Raw genomic sequence first — 19,953 nt, forward strand, 5'->3', positions numbered from 1 at the left:
GGAGAAGACGTGCCCCTAGGTATATGCAGGAGCTTGCCTCCTCCATCTCCACATCTGACACTGATCCTAATGAAGGTCCACAACAGAGACGTTTTTTAGATCAGGGTCCCGAGTCCAGCTCACTGGCAGGAAACAACAAAAAAAACAGTGTAGACCACATCCAAGACGAAGCTGGCACTCGAAGAAGAGGGAGACCAAAAAAGACTTAAATGTAGTCTTTAATTTATCGAGTACACAACTCGACCAGGCAGATTTGTCGCTCTTAGCACATGGGTTGTCTTTCGTTCCTACCTGTCACCATAATAGCTTCGAGAGTAGCATTGACCAATTTAAATTTGGTCGACAACTAAGATTAAAAGAATTCTTCTCCGATAAGTCGAGCAAACTTACGCCCACACCTTTTAAAAAGAGTTCCACATTTGATCCACAAACTCAGAATGCAAGCCTAAAAACATTTTTGAGGGTGGTCCAAAGAGACACTAGCAATTTCTCTCCACCCCGACATTTCGATAATTTATCCCAGTCAGAAAGAAAATCATTAACCAAATTGAGAGCAGACCCAAACATCGTTATTCGCCCTGCTGATAAGGGCGGGGCGGTGGTGGTTCAAGACTGGCAAGATTATGACCGAGAGATCACACGCCAGCTATCGGATCGGGAGACGTATAAGGAAGTTGAGTCTAACCCTGTACCAGGCATCAAACGTACCATAGACGAGTGTCTTAGGAGAGGTAAAAACAATGGATGGTTTGATGATGATTTATTTTCATATCTAACGGTTGAACATCCCCGGTGTCCAATTCTATACACTCTACCGAAGGTTCATAAAACCTTGGTACAACCGCCTGGACGCCCAATCATTGCAGCAGAAGGCTCCTTGTTGCAGCCCTTAGCCAAATATGTTGATAGCATTCTACAACCTATTGTTGTTGGCAGTAGGAGTTATATAAGGGACACAGGTGATTTTCTACTGCAATTAAAAAGCATCGACTGTAAATCCATACCATGCCTCTTAGCCACTATGGACGTAAATTCTTTGTATACTGTCATTCCACATGACGGTGGACTTGAAACAGTGCGAACCGCATTGGTAACTCATGCTACACGTACAGTACCCACAGAATGTATCATAGAGTTAACTGAATTAGTTCTACGGTTCAACCACTTTATGTACAAAGATAAGTACTTTATACAACTAGCGGGCACGGCGATGGGGTCTAACTTGGCCCCGTCATATGCCAATTTGTATATGACTGACTATGAAACCACTCTAATCTTTCCACAATATGGTCACCAAATTCTTTTCTACCGTCGATTCATCGACGATGTCTTTCTACTTTGGCTAGATACCGAGTCAGCTTTCCATACCATGGTTAATAACTTGAATATGTTGGATCATCCTATAAAATTTACCTCGAGTATCTCGAGCTCTGAAATCAACTTCCTAGATGTCCACATTAGTAAGATTGGGGATACTTTCACGACTTCAGTTTACAGAAAGCCAACTGATAGAAATCTGACACTCCATTCAACTAGCCACCACCCCCCTGCATTAAAGGAGAATTTGCCAGTGTCCCAATTTTTGAGAGTACTCAGAATCAACTCTGATAAAACCAATACTGAAATCCAACTCAAAGAGGTTCAAGCTCGTTTCCTGGAACGTGGGTATACCCATAAAACACTTTCCCACTGTATGTCTAGGGCACGAAACATTTTTGCAGGGACACACCCCAGGAATAAGGATAGACTAGACAATCGTTTAGTCTTCGCGACCCGTTATGATAACCATTCTGGGCATCTTAAAAAGGTACTCAAGAAACATTGGCCAATTGTGAATACTGATCTAACATTACCTTTCACACGCATGGATCCACCTATGTTGGCTTACCGTCGAGGCCCTAATCTCAAACAAATGCTTATGAGACCTGTACTATACCCTAATGCACCTATGTCTACTGCCCAGTTGTTACAACAAAAACCAGGTTGTTTCTCCTGTGGGAGCTGCACAACGTGTCGTTCTATGATGGTAGGACCAACGTTCACTCACCCACATACTGGCTCCACCATTAAACTCAAATATCATCTACATTGTAGATTAGATTTTGTCATCTATATCTTAAAATGTCCATGTGGACTATTTTACGTTGGGTTAACCAGTCGTAACTTCAGGGATAGAATGGCGAACCATCGCTCATCTATACATGTCGCATTGAGTAGTGGTAAATCTGATAAACCGGTGGCTCGTCATTTCATTGAAGCTCGCCACCAAGTGGCGAGTCTCAAATGTAAAATTATAGACTGGGTACCCCCGATGACCACGGGTGGAGATAGAACCAAGAGGTTGAAACAAAGGGAGTGTTTTTGGATCAATCACCTTGACACGGTATCCCCGCGAGGACTTAACGAATGTAACCCCTATGGGGTATTCCTATAGAGAGTTGCTGGAATACTTACCCTTTTGTGTGATTTGTGTATACCAGTGATCAGGAGATGTTTTTGTGAATCCATGCTGTGATCTTCCTGCATGTAGGTCTTTATATATTCATCTATATATACACCTTTGTTTGTAGGTCTTTATTATATTATTTTTATTTTTTATTTATTTTCATTTATATTCATGTATGTATATATATTTATATATGTATTGTTAAAAACTTTTTTATAAGTAGGTTTTTCGAATATGAATCTGTTTTTCTGTTTTTTGTTTTTGATGTCCCACGTGTGTGTTTCTATGTATTAGCCCATCCTCTCAGGTCCCTGATGGCTAGAAATTAAACCATTTAATTCAATAAAAATAAAAATAAAAATAAAAATATTTAAGATTTACATATTACACATACACCCAGTTGTTACACATTAGAGACACGTATGCCACTCTTTGAACATTTGATTAAGCAGGCTCTAATCCCTGATTGCTGTGATGCATCTGGGAAATGCCAATCTGGTTTGGTTTGGAGTTTAGAACAGAACAGGTGGGGTTAACACAGAGAATTCAGGTGATTTAGACCAGCCCTAACTTCACCCCCTCCGTTGACTAGTGAATATGTGAGCTTTTGCGGCCGCAGCGTCAGTCTGTGACATGACGCGCGTCTACTTCCGGTATGTGGAACGCACCACTTCCGGGAGTTGGAACGCAAGACGCGGCGAGTAATTTTCACACCTGAGTCTTAGCATCTTGAGCACCACGCGTGCAAGCACTAGTTGTGAATGAACGGCCTGATATGGGAGCCAGTGTACATTTAATTACATCAATTATTAAACTTGAAAAGTGCCCTTTTGTGTGAGGCGTTTTTTCAGGCCTTGCGGATCTACTTCCGGTCTGGGAGTATATAAACCCCCGGGGCATGGATGTCCACAGCATGTCTCCTGGGAACACATGGCTGATAGTGACTCCTGGTAAGCACCATTTTTTTGAGCAACTTGTGCCTTGTTACTTGCTTTATATAGTAAGCACTGTATTGATATATATCATTCTGAACAGGCTGGACTAATTAGCACATAGGAACAACTGAGAACCCAGGATACGGCACACTGGGATTGTGATCTCAATAGGTAAAAGCCTGTTCAGAGAGCTAATGTTCATTTATGACAATAGAAAACCAATGGGAGGACTAACAGTTTTTTGTTGTTCCCAGTTGTTATGGGATCATTGATGTTGTTGATAGTCTGCTGGATGTACACACGGCTGCTGCTGAGCTCATGAGTAAGTGATGAGGCTTAGACCTTCCTCATAGTATATATACCCCCCACACCTGAGGGTGCATTGGTAAAATTAGGCACATTATGCGTCTAAAGGATTAAGGTGTCGTTTTCTTTTTTCTATTCTGGGTGATGAGTGGCACCTGTGTTGGTGGTGTGTAATATTTTTAAACATTATCTGACACTAAGTACATTCTTTTTTAAAAACTATACAGTCACTATATGAATGGGGCATTGATTCCCAGTCTATAGAGATTTTCTGCCATCGCATATGGGGCCTGGGAGGCTGAGTCTTTTCTCATTTTGTATTTTTATAGGCATTTTCTAATGATTGTATAAACTGAGAACAAATGATTTCGTATTGCCTTTCTTGAAAAAGATCCTGTGGAAGGATCGAAACGTCGATTGTCTGAGGCTACAATAAAGAATATTATCATTGAAGAAGCGTTGTATCAGTGAGAGTGCGCCCGCCACTTATGTGGACTTCGATATATATATATATATATATATATATATATAATATACTGTATAATAATAACGGACCTGGTGGACACTGTCAGCAGACTGCTAAACTAGTATGAAGAAAAAAAAAAACACCACAGGTATACAATGTAGATGGATGGATAGTATAGTATTATATTACTTATGGAGGACGAGTGCACTGACGACACAGAGGTATGTACAGCCGTGGCCTACCGTACTGCTATATATATATATATATATATATATATATATATATATATATATATATATATATATATATATATAATATACTGTATAATAATAACGGACCTGGTGGACACTGTCAGCAGACTGCTAAACTAGTAAGAAGAAAAAAAAACCCACCACAGGTATACAATGTAGATGGATGGATAGTATAGTATTATATTACTTATGGAGGACGAGTGCACTGACGACACAGAGGTAGGTACAGCCGTGGCCTACCGTACTGCTATATATATATATAATATACTGTATAATAATAACGGACCTGGTGGACACTGTCAGCAGACTGCTAAACTAGTATGAAGAAAAAAAAACAGGTATACAATGTACATGGATGGTTTGTATAGTATTATATTACTTATGGACGACGAGTGCACTGATGACACAGAGGTAGGTACAGCAGTGGCCTACCATACTGCTATATATATATATATATATATATATATATATAATATACTGTATAATAATAATAATAACGGACCTGGTGGACACTGTCAGCAGACTGCTAAACTAGTATGAAGAAAAAAAAAACCACCACAGGTATACAATTTACATGGATGGATAGTATAGTATTATATTACTTATGGACTACGAGTGCACAGACGACACAGAGGTAGGTACAGCCGTGGCCTACCGTACTGCTATATATATATATATATATATATATATAATATACTGTATAATAATAACGGACCTGGTGGACACTGTCAGCAGACTGCTAAACTAGTATGAAGAAGAAAAAAACCCACCACAGGTATACAATGTAGATGGATGGATACTATAGTATTATATTACTTATGGACGACGAGTGCACTGACGACACAGAGGTAGGTACAGCCGTGGCCTACCGTACTGCTATATATATATATATATATATATATAATATACTGTATAATAATAATAACGGACCTGGTGGACACTGTCAGCAGACTGCTAAACTAGTATGAAGAAAATAAAAGCCACCACAGGTATACAATGTAGATGGATGGATACTATAGTATAGTATTATATTACTTATGGACGACGAGTGCACTGACGACACAGAGGTAGGTACAGCCATGGCATACCGTACTGCTATATATATATATATATATATATATATATATATATAATATACTTAGTGATGAGCGGGTTCGGTTTCTCGGAAACCGAACCCCCCCGAACTTCAGTTTTTTTTACATGGGCCCGAGCAGGCTCGGATCCTCCCGCCTTGCTCGCTTAACCCGAGCGCGCCCGAACGTCATCATCCCGCTGTCGGATTCTCGCGAGGCTCGGATTCTATCGCGAGACTCGGATTCTATATAAGGAGCCGCGCGTCGCCGCCATTTTCACACGTGCATTGAGATTGATAGGGAGAGGACGTGGCTGGCGTCCTCTCCATTTAGACTAGAGTACTAGAGAGAGACACTTGATTTACTAATTTTGGGGAGCATATTATTAGGAGGAGTACTACTTGCTGATAGTGTGACCAGTGACCACCAGTTTAATTAATCCGTTCTCTGCCTGAAAAAAAAGATACACAGTGTGACACAGTCACATACCATATCTGTGCTCAGCCCAGTGTGCTGCATCATATCATATATAATACTGTATATCATTATCTGACTGTGCTGAGTGCTCACTGCTCACACAGCTTAATTGTGGGGGAGACTGGGGAGCAGTTATAGCAGGAGTACATATTTTAAGTACAGTGCACACTTTTGCTGCCAGAGTGCCACTGCCAGTGTGACTGACCAGTGACCACTGACCACCAGTATATTGTGATTGTCTGCTGACCACCAGTATATTGTGATTGTCTGCCTGAAAAAGTTAAACACTCGTCGTGTGGTGTTTTTATAAACGAATTCTGCTGACAGTGTCCAGCAGGTCCGTCATTATGTAATATATACCTGTCCGGCTGCAGTAGTGATATATATATATTTTATATCTCATTATCATCCAGTCTATATTAGCAGCAGACGCAGTACGGTAGTCCACGGCTGTAGCTACCTCTGTGTCGGCTGTCCCTCGTCCATCCATAATTGTATACCACCTACCCGTGGTTTTTTTTTTCTATCTTCTTGATACTAGTAGCTTACTTTAGGAGTCTGCAGTGCTGAGCTGACAGTGTCCAGCAGGTCCGTCATTATATAATATATACCTGTCCGGCTGCAGTACTAGTGATATATATATATTTTAATTTTATCTCATTATCATCCAGTCTATATTAGCAGCAGATGCAGTACGGTAGTCCACGGCTGTAGCTACCTCTGTGTCGGCAGTCGCTCGTCCATCCATAATTGTATACCACCTACCCGTGGTTTTTTTTTTCTATCTTCTCGATACTAGTAGCTTACTTTAGGAGTCTGCAGTGCTGAGCTGACAGTGTCCAGCAGGTCCGTCATTATATAATATATACCTGTCCGGCTGCAGTACTAGTGATATATATATATTTTAATTTTATCTTATTATCATCCAGTCTATATTAGCAGCAGACGCAGTACGGTAGTCCACGGCTGTAGCTACCTCTGTGTCGGCAGTCGCTCGTCCATCCATAATTGTATACCACCTACCCGTGTTTTTTTTTCTATCTTCTTGATACTAGTAGCTTACTTTAGGAGTCTGCAGTGCTGAGCTGACAGTGTCCAGCAGGTCCGTCATTATATAATATATACCTGTCCGGCTGCAGTACTAGTGATATATATATATTTTAATTTTATCTCATTATCATCCAGTCTATATTAGCAGCAGACGCAGTACGGTAGTCCACGGCTGTAGCTACCTCTGTGTCGGCAGTCGCTCGTCCATCCATAATTGTATACCACCTACCCGTGGGTTTTTTTTTCTATCTTCTCGATACTAGTAGCTTACTTTAGGAGTCTGCAGTGCTGAGCTGACAGTGTCCAGCAGGTCCGTCATTATATTATATATACCTGTCCGGCTGCAGTACTAGTGATATATATATATTTTAATTTTATCTCATTATCATCCAGTCTATATTAGCAGCAGACGCAGTACGGTAGTCCACGGCTGTAGCTACCTCTGTGTCAGCAGTCGCTCGTCCATCCATAATTGTATACCACCTACCCGTGGTGTTTTTTTTTTTCTATCTTCTTGATACTAGTAGCTTACTTTAGGAGTCTGCAGTGCTGAGCATACAGTGTCCAGCAGGTCCGTCATTATATAATATATACCTGTCCGGCTGCAGTACTAGTGATATATATATATTTTATTTTTATCTCATTATCATCCAGTCTATATTAGCAGCAGACGCAGTACGGTAGTCCACGGCTGTAGCTACCTCTGTGTCGGCAGTCGCTCGTCAATCCATAATTGTATACCACCTACCCGTGGTGTTTTTTTTTCTTCTATCTTCTTGATACTAGTAGCTTACTTTAGGAGTCTGCAGTGCTGAGCTGACAGTGTCCAGCAGGTCCGTCATTATATAATATATACCTGTCCGGCTGCAGTAGTGATATATATATATTTTTTATATCATTATCATGCAGTCTATATTAGCAGCAGACGCAGTACGGTAGTCCACGGCTGTAGCTACCTCTGTGTCTGTAGTCGCTCGACCATCCATAAGTATACTAGTATCCATCCATCTCCATTGTTTACCTGAGGTGCCTTTTAGTTGTGCCTATTAAAATATGGAGAACAAAAATGTTGAGGTTCCAAAAATAGGGAAAGATCAAGATCCACTTCCATCTCGTGCTGAAGCTGCTGCCACTAGTCATGGCCGAGACGATGAAATGCCATCAACGTCGTCTGCCAAGGCCGATGCCCAATGTCATAGTACAGAGCATGTAAAATCCAAAACACCAAATATCAGTAAAAAAAGGACTCAAAAATCTAAATTAAAATCGTCGGAGGAGAAGCGTAAACTTGCCAATATGCCATTTACCACACGGAGTGGCAAGGAACGGCTGAGGCCCTGGCCTATGTTCATGGCTAGTGGTTCAGCTTCACATGAGGATGGAAGCACTCAGCCTCTCGCTAGAAAAATGAAACGACTCAAGCTGGCAAAAGCACAGCAAAGAACTGTGCGTTCTTCGAAATTCCAAATCCACAAGGAGAGTCCAATTGTGTCGGTTGCGATGCCTGACCTTCCCAACACTGGACGTGAAGAGCATGCGCCTTCCACCATTTGCACGCCCCCTGCAAGTGCTGGAAGGAGCACCCGCAGTCCAGTTCCTGATAGTCAGATTGAAGATGTCAGTGTTGAAGTACACCAGGATGAGGATACGGGTGTTGCTGGCGCTGGGGAGGAAATTGACTAGGAGGATTCTGATGGTGAGGTGGTTTGTTTAAGTCAGGCACCCGGGGAGACACCTGTTGTCCGTGGGAGGAATATGGCCATTGACATGCCTGGTGAAAATACCCCAAAAATCAGCTCTTCGGTGTGGAAGTATTTCAACAGAAATGCGGACAACAGGTGTCAAGCCGTGTGTTGCCTTTGTCAAGCTGTAATAAGTAGGGGTAAGGACGTTAACCACCTCGGAACATCCTCCCTTATACGTCACCTGCAGCGCATTCATCATAAGTCAGTGACAAGTTCAAAAACTTTGGGCGACAGCGGAAGCAGTCCACTGACCAGTAAATCCCTTCCTCTTTTAACCAAGCTCACACAAACCACCCCACCAACTCCCTCAGTGTCAATTTCCTCCTTACCCAGGAATGCCAATAGTCCTGCAGGCCATGTCACTGGCAATTCTGACGAGTCCTCTCCTGCCTGGGATTCCTCCGATGCATCCTTGAGTGTTATGCCTACTGCTGCTGGCGCTGCTGTTGTTGCTGCTGGGAGTCGATCGGCATCCCAGAGGGGAAGTCGGAAGACCACTTGTACTACTTCCAGTAAGCAATTGACTGTCCAACAGTCCTTTGCGAGGAAGATGAAATATCACAGCAGTCATCCTGCTGCAAAGCGGATAACTGAGGCCTTGACAACTATGTTGGTGTTAGACGTGCGTCCGGTATCCGCCGTTAGTTCACAGGGAACTAGACAATTTCTTGAGGTAGTGTGCCCCTGTTACCAAATACCATCTAGGTTCCACTTCTCTAGGCAGGCGATACCGAGAATGTACACGGACGTCAGAAAAAGACTCACCAGTGTCCTAAAAAATGCAGTTGTACCCAATGTCCACTTAACCACGGACATGTGGACAAGTGGAGCAGGGCAGACTCAGGACTACATGACTGTGACAGCCCACTGGGTAGATGTATTGCCTCCCGCCACAAGAACAGCAGCGGCGGCACCAGTAGCAGGATCTCTCAAAGGCCAGCTCGTTCCTAGGCAGGCTACGCTTTGTATCACCGCTTTCCAGAATACGCACACAGCTGAAAACCTCTTACGGCAACTGAGGAAGATCATCGCAGAATGGCTTACCCCAAATGGACTCTCCTGTGGATTTGTGGCATCGGACAACGCCAGCAATATTGTGCGTGCATTACATCTGGGCAAATTCCAGCACGTCCCATGTTTTGCACATACCTTGAATTTGGTGGTGCAGAATTATTTAAAAAACGACAGGGGCGTGCAAGAGATGCTGTCGGTGGCCAGAAGAATTGCGGGCCACTTTCGGCGTGCAGGCACCGCGTACAGAAGACTGGAGCACCACCAAAAAAACCTGAACCTGCCCTGCCATCATCTGAAGCAAGAGGTGGTAACGAGGTGGAATTCAACCCTCTATATGCTTCAGAGGATGGAGGAGCAGCAAAAGGCCATTCAAGCCTATACATCTGGCCACGATATAGGCAAAGGAGGTGGAATGCACCTGTCTCAAGCGCAGTGGAGAATAATTTCAACGGTGTGCAAGGTTCTGCAACCTTTGAACTTGCCACACGTGAAGTCAGTTCAGACACTGCCAGCCTGAGTCAGGTCATTCCCCTCATCAGGCTTTTGCAGAAGAAGCTGGAGGCATTGAAGGAGGAGCTAAAACAGAGCGATTCCGCTAGGCATGTGGGACTTGTGGATGGAGCCCTTCATTCGTCTAACCAGGATTCACGTGTGGTCAATCTGTTGAAATCAGAGCACTACATTTTGGCCACCATGCTCGATCCTAGATTTAAAACCTACGTTGGATCTCTCTTTCCGGCAGACACAAGTCTGCAGGCGTTCAAAGAACTGCTGGTGAGAAAATTGTCAAGTCAAGCGGAACGCGACCTGTCAACATCTCCTCCTTCACATTCTCCCGCAATTGGGGGTGCGAGAAAAAGGCTAAGAATTCCGAGCCCACCCGCTGGCGGTGATGCAGGGCAGTCTGATGCTGACATCTGGTCCGGACTGAAGGACCTGCCAACGATTACTGACATGTCGTCTACTGTCACTGCATATGATTCTGTCACCATTGAAAGAATGGTGGAGGATTATATGAGTGACCGCATCCAAGTAGGCACGTCAGACAGTCCGTACGTATACTGGCAGGGAAAAGAGGCAATTTGGAGGCCCTTGCACAAACTGGCTTTATTCTACCTAAGTTGCCCTCCCTCCAGTGTGTACTCCGAAAGAGTGTTTAGTGCCGCCGCTCACCTTGTCAGCAATCGGCGTACGAGGCTACTTCCACAAAATGTGTAGAAGATGATGTTCATTAAAATGAATTATAATCAATTACTCCTTGGAGACATTCACCAGCAGCAATTGCCTCCAGAAAGTACACGGGGATCTGAGATGGTGGATTCCAGTGGGGACGAATTATTAATCTGTGAGGAGGGGGATGTACACAGTGAAAGGGGTGATGAATCGGACGATGATGATGAGGTGGACATCTTGCCTCTGTAGAGCCAGTTTGTGCAAGGGGAGATTGATTGCTTCTTTTTTGGTGGGGGCCCAAACCAACCAGTCATTTCAGTCACAGTCGTGTGGCAGACCCTGTCGCTGAAATGATGGGTTGGTTAAAGTGTGCATGTCCTGTTTATACAACATAAGGGTGGGTGGGAGGGCCCAAGGACAATTCCATCTTGCACATCTTTTTTCTTTTTTTCTTCTTTGCGTCATGTGCTGTTTGGGGACTGGGGAGTATTTTTTTGAAGGGCCAGCCTGCGTGACACTGCAGTGCCACTCCTAGATGGGCCAGGTGTTTGTGTCGGCCACTAGGGTCGCTTAGCTTACTCACACAGCTACCTCATTGCGCCTATTTTTTTCTTTGCGTCATGTGCTGTTTGGGGAGTGTTTTTTGAAGGGCCATCCTGCGTGACACTGCAGTGCCACTCCTAGATGGGCCAGGTGTTTGTGTCGGCCACTAGGGTCGCTTAGCTTACTCACACAGCTACCTCATTGCGCCTCTTTTTTTCTTTGCATCATGTGCTGTTTGGGAACTATTTTTTTGAAGGGCCAGCCTGCGTGACACTGCAGTGCCACTCCTAGATGGGCCAGGTGTTTGTGTCGGCCACTAGGGTCGCTTAGCTTACTCACACAGCTACCTCATTGCGCCTCTTTTTTTCTTTGCATCATGTGCTGTTTGGGAACTATTTTTTTGAAGGGCCAGCCTGCGTGACACTGCAGTGCCACTCCTAGATGGGCCAGGTGTTTGTGTCGGCCACTTGTGTAGCTTAGCTTAGTCACACAGCGACCTTGGTGCGCCTCTTTTTTTCTTTGCGTCATGTGCTGTTTGGGGACTGGGGAGTAGTTTTTTGAAGGGCCAGCCTGCGTGACACTGCAGTGCTACTCCTAGATGGGCCAGGTGTTTGTGTCGGCCACTAGGGTCGCTTAGCTTACTCACACAGCTACCTCATTGCGCCTCTTTTTTTCTTTGCGTCATGTGCTGTTTGGGGAGTGTTTCTTGAAGGGCCAGCCTGCGTGACACTGCAGTGCCACTCCTAGATGGGCCAGGTGTTTGTGTCGGCCACTTGGGTCGCTGAGCTTAGTCACACAGCTACCTCATTGCGCCTCTTTTTTTTCTTTGCGTCATGTGCTGTTTGGGGACTGGGGAGTAGTTTTTTGAAGGGCCAGCCTGCGTGACACTGCAGTGCTACTCCTAGATGGGCCAGGTGTTTGTGTCGGCCACTAGGGTCGCTTAGCTTACTCACACAGCTACCTCATTGCGCCTCTTTTTTTCTTTGCATCATGTGCTGTTTGGGTAGTGTTTTTTGAAGGGCCAGCCTGCGTGACACTGCAGTGCCACTCCTAGATGGGCCAGGTGTTTGTGTCGGCCACTAGGGTCGCTTAGCTTACTCACACAGCTACCTCATTGCGCCTCTTTTTTTCTTTGCGTCATGTGCTGTTTGGGGAGTGTTTTTTGAAGGGCCATCCTGCGTGACACTGCAGTGCCACTCCTAGATGGGCCAGGTGTTTGTGTCGGCCACTTGGGTCGCTGAGCTTAGTCATCCAGCGACCTCGGTGCAAATTTTAGGACTAAAAATAATATTGTGAGGTGTAAGGTGTTCAGAATAGACTGAAAATGAGTGTTAATTATGGTTATTGAGGTTAATAATACTATGGGATCAAAATGACCCCCAAATTCAATGATTTAAGCTGTTTTTTAGGTTTTTTTGAAAAAAACACCCGTATCCAAAACACACCCGAATCCGACAAAAAAAATTCGGTGAGGTTTTGCCAAAACGCGTTCGAACCCAAAACACGGCCGCGGAACCGAACCCAAAACCAAAACACAAAACCCGAAAAATTTCAAGTGTACACCCCTAAATATACTGTATAATAATAACGGACCTGGTGGACACTGTCAGCAGACTGCTAAACTAGTATGAAGAAAAAAAAAGCCACCACAGGAGTGTTTTTCAGGCAGACAAACGTATACTGGACTGGTGGTCATTGTCAGCAAAACTGTGCACTGTACTCCTGCTATAACTGCTCCCCAGTCCCCACAATTAGGCAGTGTGAGCAGTGCACTCAGCACAGATATATCATGCAGCAGTGCAGCACACTGGGGTATATTTACTAAGATTCGTAATTTCCGAAAATAGGTCAAAGTTCAATCACGAATGACATCGACAGTGTAAAACTGCAACTTTTTGAATTGATTACGATGGATTTACTAAGCTGTCGTATTCGGGTTTTTCTTTGCTTCCGATGTCGATGTCATTCGTGGTTTTTTACCTAATTTGACGGCAGTGATTAGCAAAACACTGCCGTTTTTTTTTTTCAATCAATCTCGGCTGGATCTGTGTGATCCGTGCTGGGGTTCGTATTTTTTTTTTTTTTTAAATAAACAAAGTAAAATCCTAAAAAAAATTGCGTGGGGTCCCCCCTCCTAAGCATAACCAGCCTCGGGCTCTTTGAGCCGATCCTGGTTGCAGAAATATGTGGAAAAAATTGACAGGGGTTCCCCCATATTTAAGCAACCAGCATCGGGCTCTGCGCCTGGTCCTGGTCCCAAAAATACGGGGGACAAAAAGAGTAGGGGTCCCCCGTATTTTTAAAACCAGCACCGGGCTCCACTAGCTGGACAGATAATGCCACAGCCGGGGGTCACTTTTATATAGTGCCCTGCGGCCGTGGCATCAAAAATCCAACTAGTCACCCCTGGCCGGGGTACCCTGGGGGAGTGGGGACCCCTTCAATCAAGGGGTCCCCCCCCCAGCCACCCAAGGGCCAGGGGTGAAGCCCGAGGCTGTCCCCCCCCCATCCAATGGGCTGCGGATGGGAGGGCTGATAGCCTTTGTTGTAAAATAAAAGATATTGTTTTTAGTAGCAGTACTACAAGTCCCAGCAAGCCTCCCCCGCATGCTGGTACTTGGAGAACCACAAGTACCAGCATGCGGCGGAAAAACGGGCCCGCTGGTACCTGTAGTACTACCACTAAAAAAATACCCAAAAAAACACAAGACACACACACCGTGAAAGTATAATTTTATTACATACATACACACATACATACATACTTACCTTATGTTCCCACGCAGGTCGTCACCGCTGAGCAGAAAGTTCCCATCATTGGTTACAATGTAGCGCATAGGCGCTACATTGTAACACTGCCGCGTGCTGCCTGTCAGTGAGGACAGCAGCACACAGCTGATCAGGAGAGTGCTACAACGTGGCACTCCCTGATTGGCTGAAGAAACCCACTTAGACAGAAGTCAAAGTGGGTTTCTGGCATTCGTGGAAAGGTGACCCATGTGCAAACATGGGTCCCCTTTCAGTTCGTGGTCGGGACACCGTTTTTTTGTTTTTTTCAAGTACGTGGATTAACCCTGGATTTGCCGAGGAGCCTGGACCCATGGATCTGGTGAGTAGAATTTCTTCAACAGGTACCCCTTGGATTCTACTGGAGAAGAGGACCGACCTGCGTGGGAACATAAGGTAAGTATGTATGTATGTGTGTATGTATGTAATAAAATTATACTTTCACGGTGTGTGTGTCTTGTGTTTTTTTGGGTATTTTTTTAGTGGTAGTACTACAGGTACCAGCGGGCCCGTTTTTCCGCCGCATGCTGGTACTTGTGGTTCTCCAAGTACCAGCATGCGGGGGAGGCTTGCTGGGACTTGTAGTACTGCTACTAAAAACAATATCTTTTATTTTACAACAAAGGCTATCAGCCCTCCCATCCGCAGCCCATTGGATGGGGGGGGACAGCCTCGGGCTTCACCCCTGGCCCTTGGGTGGCTGGGGGGGGGGACCCCTTGATTGAAGGGGTCCCAACTCCCCCAGGGTACCCCGGTCAGGGGTGACTAGTTGGATTTTTGATGCCACGGCCGCAGGGCGCTGTATAAAAGTGACCCCCGGCTGTGGCATTATCTGTCCAGCTAGTGGAGCCCGGTGCTGGTTTTAAAAATACGGGGGACCCCTACTCTTTTTGTCCCCCGTATTTTTGGGACCAGGACCAGGCGCAGAGCCCGATGCTGGTTGCTTAAATATGGGGGAACCCCTGTCATTTTTTTTCCCATATTTCTGCAACCAGGATCGGCTCAAAGAGCCCGAGGCTGGTTATGCTTAGGAGGGGGGACCCCACGCAATTTTTTTTACAAAAATAAGCACTTTCCCACCCCTTCCCACTGATATACATGCAGGGATCTCATGGATCCCTGCATGCCTCTCAAATCACGGATATAAAAAGCAGGTCTGTTTTTTTTTAGCACTTTTTTACGAGTTGTAATTTTTCACGGCAGTGATTTGTGTTTTTTTGCTTTGCACTTCTTAGTAAATGACCGAGATTCATACTTAAACAGCCGCGTTTTGACCGATGGTGTATTCATTCGTAATTTTTTACCTGAACTAGGAAAAAATTACGAATGCCCTCATCACTGCCGTGATTAGTGCTTAGTAAATTACCGAGATGACACTTTGAAGAAAAAACGTCATCTCGGTCAAAATCGGGAGCTTAGTAAATATACCCCACTGAGTGAGCACAGATATGGTGGAGCGTTTTTTTCAGGCAGAGAAACAACGGATTAAGGGGGTAATTCTGAGTTGATCGCAGCAGCAAGTTTGTTAGCAATTGGGCAAAATCATGTGCACTGCAGGGGGGACAGATATAACATTTGCAGAGAGAATTAAATTTGGGTGGGTTATTTTGTTTCTGTGCAGGGTAAATACTGGCTGCTTTATTTTTACACTGCAATTTAGATTTCAGTTTGAATACACCCCACCCAAATTTAACTCTCTCTGCACATGTTATATCTGCCCCTCCTGCAGTGCACATGGTTTTGCCCAACTGCTAACAAATTTGATGCTGCGATCAACTCAGAATTAGGCCCTAAACTCACTGGTGGTATTATAATCAAAACCCTGCACTGTACTCCCTAACAGCTGCTCCCCGTCCCCAATCCTCCCCACAATTATAACTAAGTCACTCAGTCTTTTCTACTATAACGGAGAGGATGCCAGCCACGTCCTCTCCCTATCAATCTCAATGCACGTGTGAAAATGGCGGCGACGCGCGGCTGCTTATATAGAATCCGAATCTCGCGAGAATCCGACAGCGGGATGATGACATTTGGGCGCGCTCGGACCCGTGTAAAAAGGCTGAAGTTCGGGGGGGTTCGGTTTCCGAGAAACCGAACCCGCTCATCACTATTCGTAATAAGCTGTTTCTCAGTGTTATGGATGTTATAACAGTTAGAAAAACCGTACGCCTCAGTGTTATAGTTGTTATCACAGTTAGAAAAACCCTACATCTCAGTGTTGTGAATTTTGTACCAGTTAGTAATAAGCCATGTCTCAGTGTTATGGATGTTACACCAGTTAGTAATAAGCCATGTCTCAGTGTTATGGACGTTATACCAGTTAGTAATAAGCCATGTCTCAGTGTTATGGATGTTATACCAGTTAGTAATAGGCTATGTCTCAGTGTTATGGATGTTATACCAGTTAGTAATAAGCCATGTCTCAGTGTTATGGATGTTATACCAGTTAGTAATAAGCCATGTCTCAGTGTTATGGACGTTATACCAGTTAGTAATAAGCCATGTCTCAGTGTTATGGATGTTATACCAGTTAGTAATAGGCTATGTCTCAGTGTTATGGATGTTATACCAGTTAGTAATAAGCCATGTCTCAGTGTTATGGACGTTATACCAGTTAGTAATAAGCCATGTCTCAGTGTTATGGATGTTATATCAGTTAGTAATAAGCCATGTCTCAGTGTTATGGACGTTATACCACTTAGTAATAAGCCATGTCTCAGTGTTATGGATGTTATACCAGTTAGTAATAAGCCATGTCTCAGTGTTATGGACGTTATACCAGTTAGTAATAAGCCATGTCTCAGTGTTATGGATGTTATACCAGTTAGTAATAAGCCATGTCTCAGTGTTATGGATGTTATACCAGTTAGTAATAAGCCATGTCTCAGTGTTATGGACGTTATACCAGTTAGTAATAAGCCATGTCTCAGTGTTATGGATGTTATATCAGTTAGTAATAAGCCATGTCTCAGTGTTATGGACGTTATACCACTTAGTAATAAGCCATGTCTCAGTGTTATGGATGTTATACCAGTTAGTAATAAGCCATGTCTCAGTGCTATGGATGTTATACCAGTTAGTAATAGGCTATGTCTCAGTGTTATGGATGTTATACCAGTTAGTAATAAGCCATGTCTCAGTGTTATGGATGTTATACCAGTTAGTAATAAGCCATGTCTCAGTGTTATGGACGTTATACCAGTTAGTAATAAGCCATGTCTCAGTGTTATGGATGTTATACCAGTTAGTAATAAGCCATGTCTCAGTGTTATGGATGTTATACCAGTTAGTAATAAGCCATGTCTCAGTGTTATGGACGTTATACCAGTTAGTAATAAGCCATGTCTCAGTGTTATGGATGTTATATCAGTTAGTAATAAGCCATGTCTCAGTGTTATGGATATTATACCACTTAGTAATAAGCCATGTCTCAGTGTTATGGATGTTATACCAGTTAGCAATAAGCCATGTCTCAGTGTTATGGACGTTATACCAGTTAGTAATAAGCCATGTTTCAGTGTTATGGATGTTATACCAGTTAGTAATAAGCCATGTGACAGTGTTATGGATGTTATACCAGTTAGTGAAAAGCCATGTCTCAGTGTTATGGATGTTATACCAGATAGTAATAAGCCATGTCACAGTGTTATGGATGTTATACCAGTTAATAATAAGCCGTAATAAGTAGTGATGAGCGCGTTCAGTTTCTCGGAAACCGAACCCCCCCGAACTTCACCCTTTCTACACGGGTCCGAGCCATACTCGGATTCTCCCGTATGTTTCAGTAAACCCGTTGTCGGATTCTCACGAGATTCGGATTCTGTATAAGCAGCCGCGCGTCGCCGCCATTTTCACTCGTGCATTGGAAATGTTAGGGAGAGGACGTGGCTGGCGTCCTCTCCGTTTATTCATTGTTGAGTTGATGCAAATATGTGTGCTTGCTTATATCATTGTGGGGACTGGGGAGCAGCTTTATATTAATATAGGAAGAGTAGAGTGCAGAGTTATGCTGATTAGTGACCACCAGTTATATCCGTTCTCTGCCTGAAAAAACACTCCATATCTGTGCTCAGTGTGCTGCATAGAATTATCTGGGCCCACACTGCTTAATTGTGGGGACTAGAGAGCAGCTGTATTCTATAGGAGGAGTACAGTGCAGAGTTTTGCTGACAGTGACCACCAGTATACGTTGTCTGCCTGAAAAACACTCCATATCTGTGCTCAGTGTGCTGCTTTATTGTGGGGACTGGGGAGTCGGGACCACCAGTATAATATTATATAGGAGGAGTACAGTGAAGAGTTTTGCTGACACAGTGACCACCAGTATATATAGCAGTATGGTACGGAAGGCCACTGCTGTACCTACCTCTGTGTCGTCATTAAGTATACTATCCATCTACATTCTAATTCTATACCTGTGGTGCATTTCAGTTGTGCAGTTTGCTGACACAGTGACGACCAGTATATATAGCAGTACGGTACGAAAAGCCACTGCTGTACCTACCTCTGTGTCGTCATTAAGTATACTATCCATCTACATTCTATATCTGTGGTGCATTTCAGTTGTGCAGTTTGCTGACACAGTGACCACCAGTATATATAGCAGTACGGTACGGAAGGCCACTGCTGTACCTACCTCTGTGTCGTCATTAAGTATACTATCCATCTACATTCTATACCTGTGGTGCATTTTAGTTGTGCAGTTTGCTGACACAGTGACCACCAGTATATATAGCAGTACGGTACGGAAGGCCACTGCTGTACCTACCTCTGTGTCGTCATTAAGTATACTATCCATCTACATTCTATACCTGTGGTGCATTTTAGTTTTGCAGTTTGCTGACACAGTGACCACCAGTATATATAGCAGTACGGTACGGAAGGCCACTGCTGTACCTACCTCTGTGTCGTCATTAAGTATACTACCCATATACATTCTAATTCTATACCTGTGGTGCATTTCAGTTGTGCAGTTTGCTGACACAGTGACCACCAGTATATATAGCAGTACGGTATGGAAGGCCACTGCTGTACCTACCTCTGTGTTGTCATTAAGTATACTATCCATCTACATTCTATACCTGTGGTGCATTTCAGTTGTGCAGTTTGCTGACACAGTGACCACCAGTATATATAGCAGTACGGTACAGAAGGCCACTGCTTTACCTACCTCTGTGTCGCCACTAAGTATACTATCCATCTACATTCTATACCTGTGGTGCATTTCAGTTGTGCAGTTTGCTGATACAGTGACCACCAGTATATATAGCAGTACGGTACAGAAGGCCACTGTTGTACCTACCTCTGTGTCGTCATTAAGTATACTACCCATATACATTCTAATTCTATACCTGTGGTGCATTTCAGTTGTGCAGTTTGCTGACACAGTGACCACCAGTATATATAGCAGTACGGTACGGAAGGCCACTGCTGTACCTAACTCTGTGTCGTCATTAAGTATACAATCCATCTACATTCTAAATCTATACCTGTGGTGCATTTCAGTTGTGCAGTTTGCTGACACAGTGACCACCAGTATATATAGCAGTACGGTACGGAAGGCCACTGCTGTACCTACCTCTGTGTCATCATTAAGTATACTATCCATCTACATTATATACCTGTGGTGCATTTTAGTTTTGCAGTTTGCTGACACAGTGACCACCAGTATATATAGCAGTACGGTA

General features: G+C 44.0%; 2 protein-coding genes across 2 annotated transcripts in view; both read left to right on the top strand.

Moving 5' to 3' along the window:
- Positions 1 to 19,953, top strand: part of LOC135056863 (DBH-like monooxygenase protein 2) — a 404,570-nt gene that overhangs the window by 239,493 nt on the left and 145,124 nt on the right. The window lies entirely within an intron of this gene.
- LOC135056864 (DBH-like monooxygenase protein 2) overlaps positions 3,111 to 19,953 on the top strand; it is a 93,274-nt gene continuing 76,431 nt past the window's right edge. The window contains exon 1 of the mRNA XM_063962537.1: positions 3,111 to 3,396. The gene's annotated coding sequence lies outside the window, so the exon portion shown is untranslated. The remainder of the gene's footprint in view (positions 3,397 to 19,953) is intronic.

This window comes from Pseudophryne corroboree, chromosome 3 (assembly GCF_028390025.1).
Source record: "Pseudophryne corroboree isolate aPseCor3 chromosome 3, aPseCor3.hap2, whole genome shotgun sequence".
Taxonomy (NCBI): Eukaryota; Metazoa; Chordata; class Amphibia; order Anura; family Myobatrachidae; genus Pseudophryne; species Pseudophryne corroboree.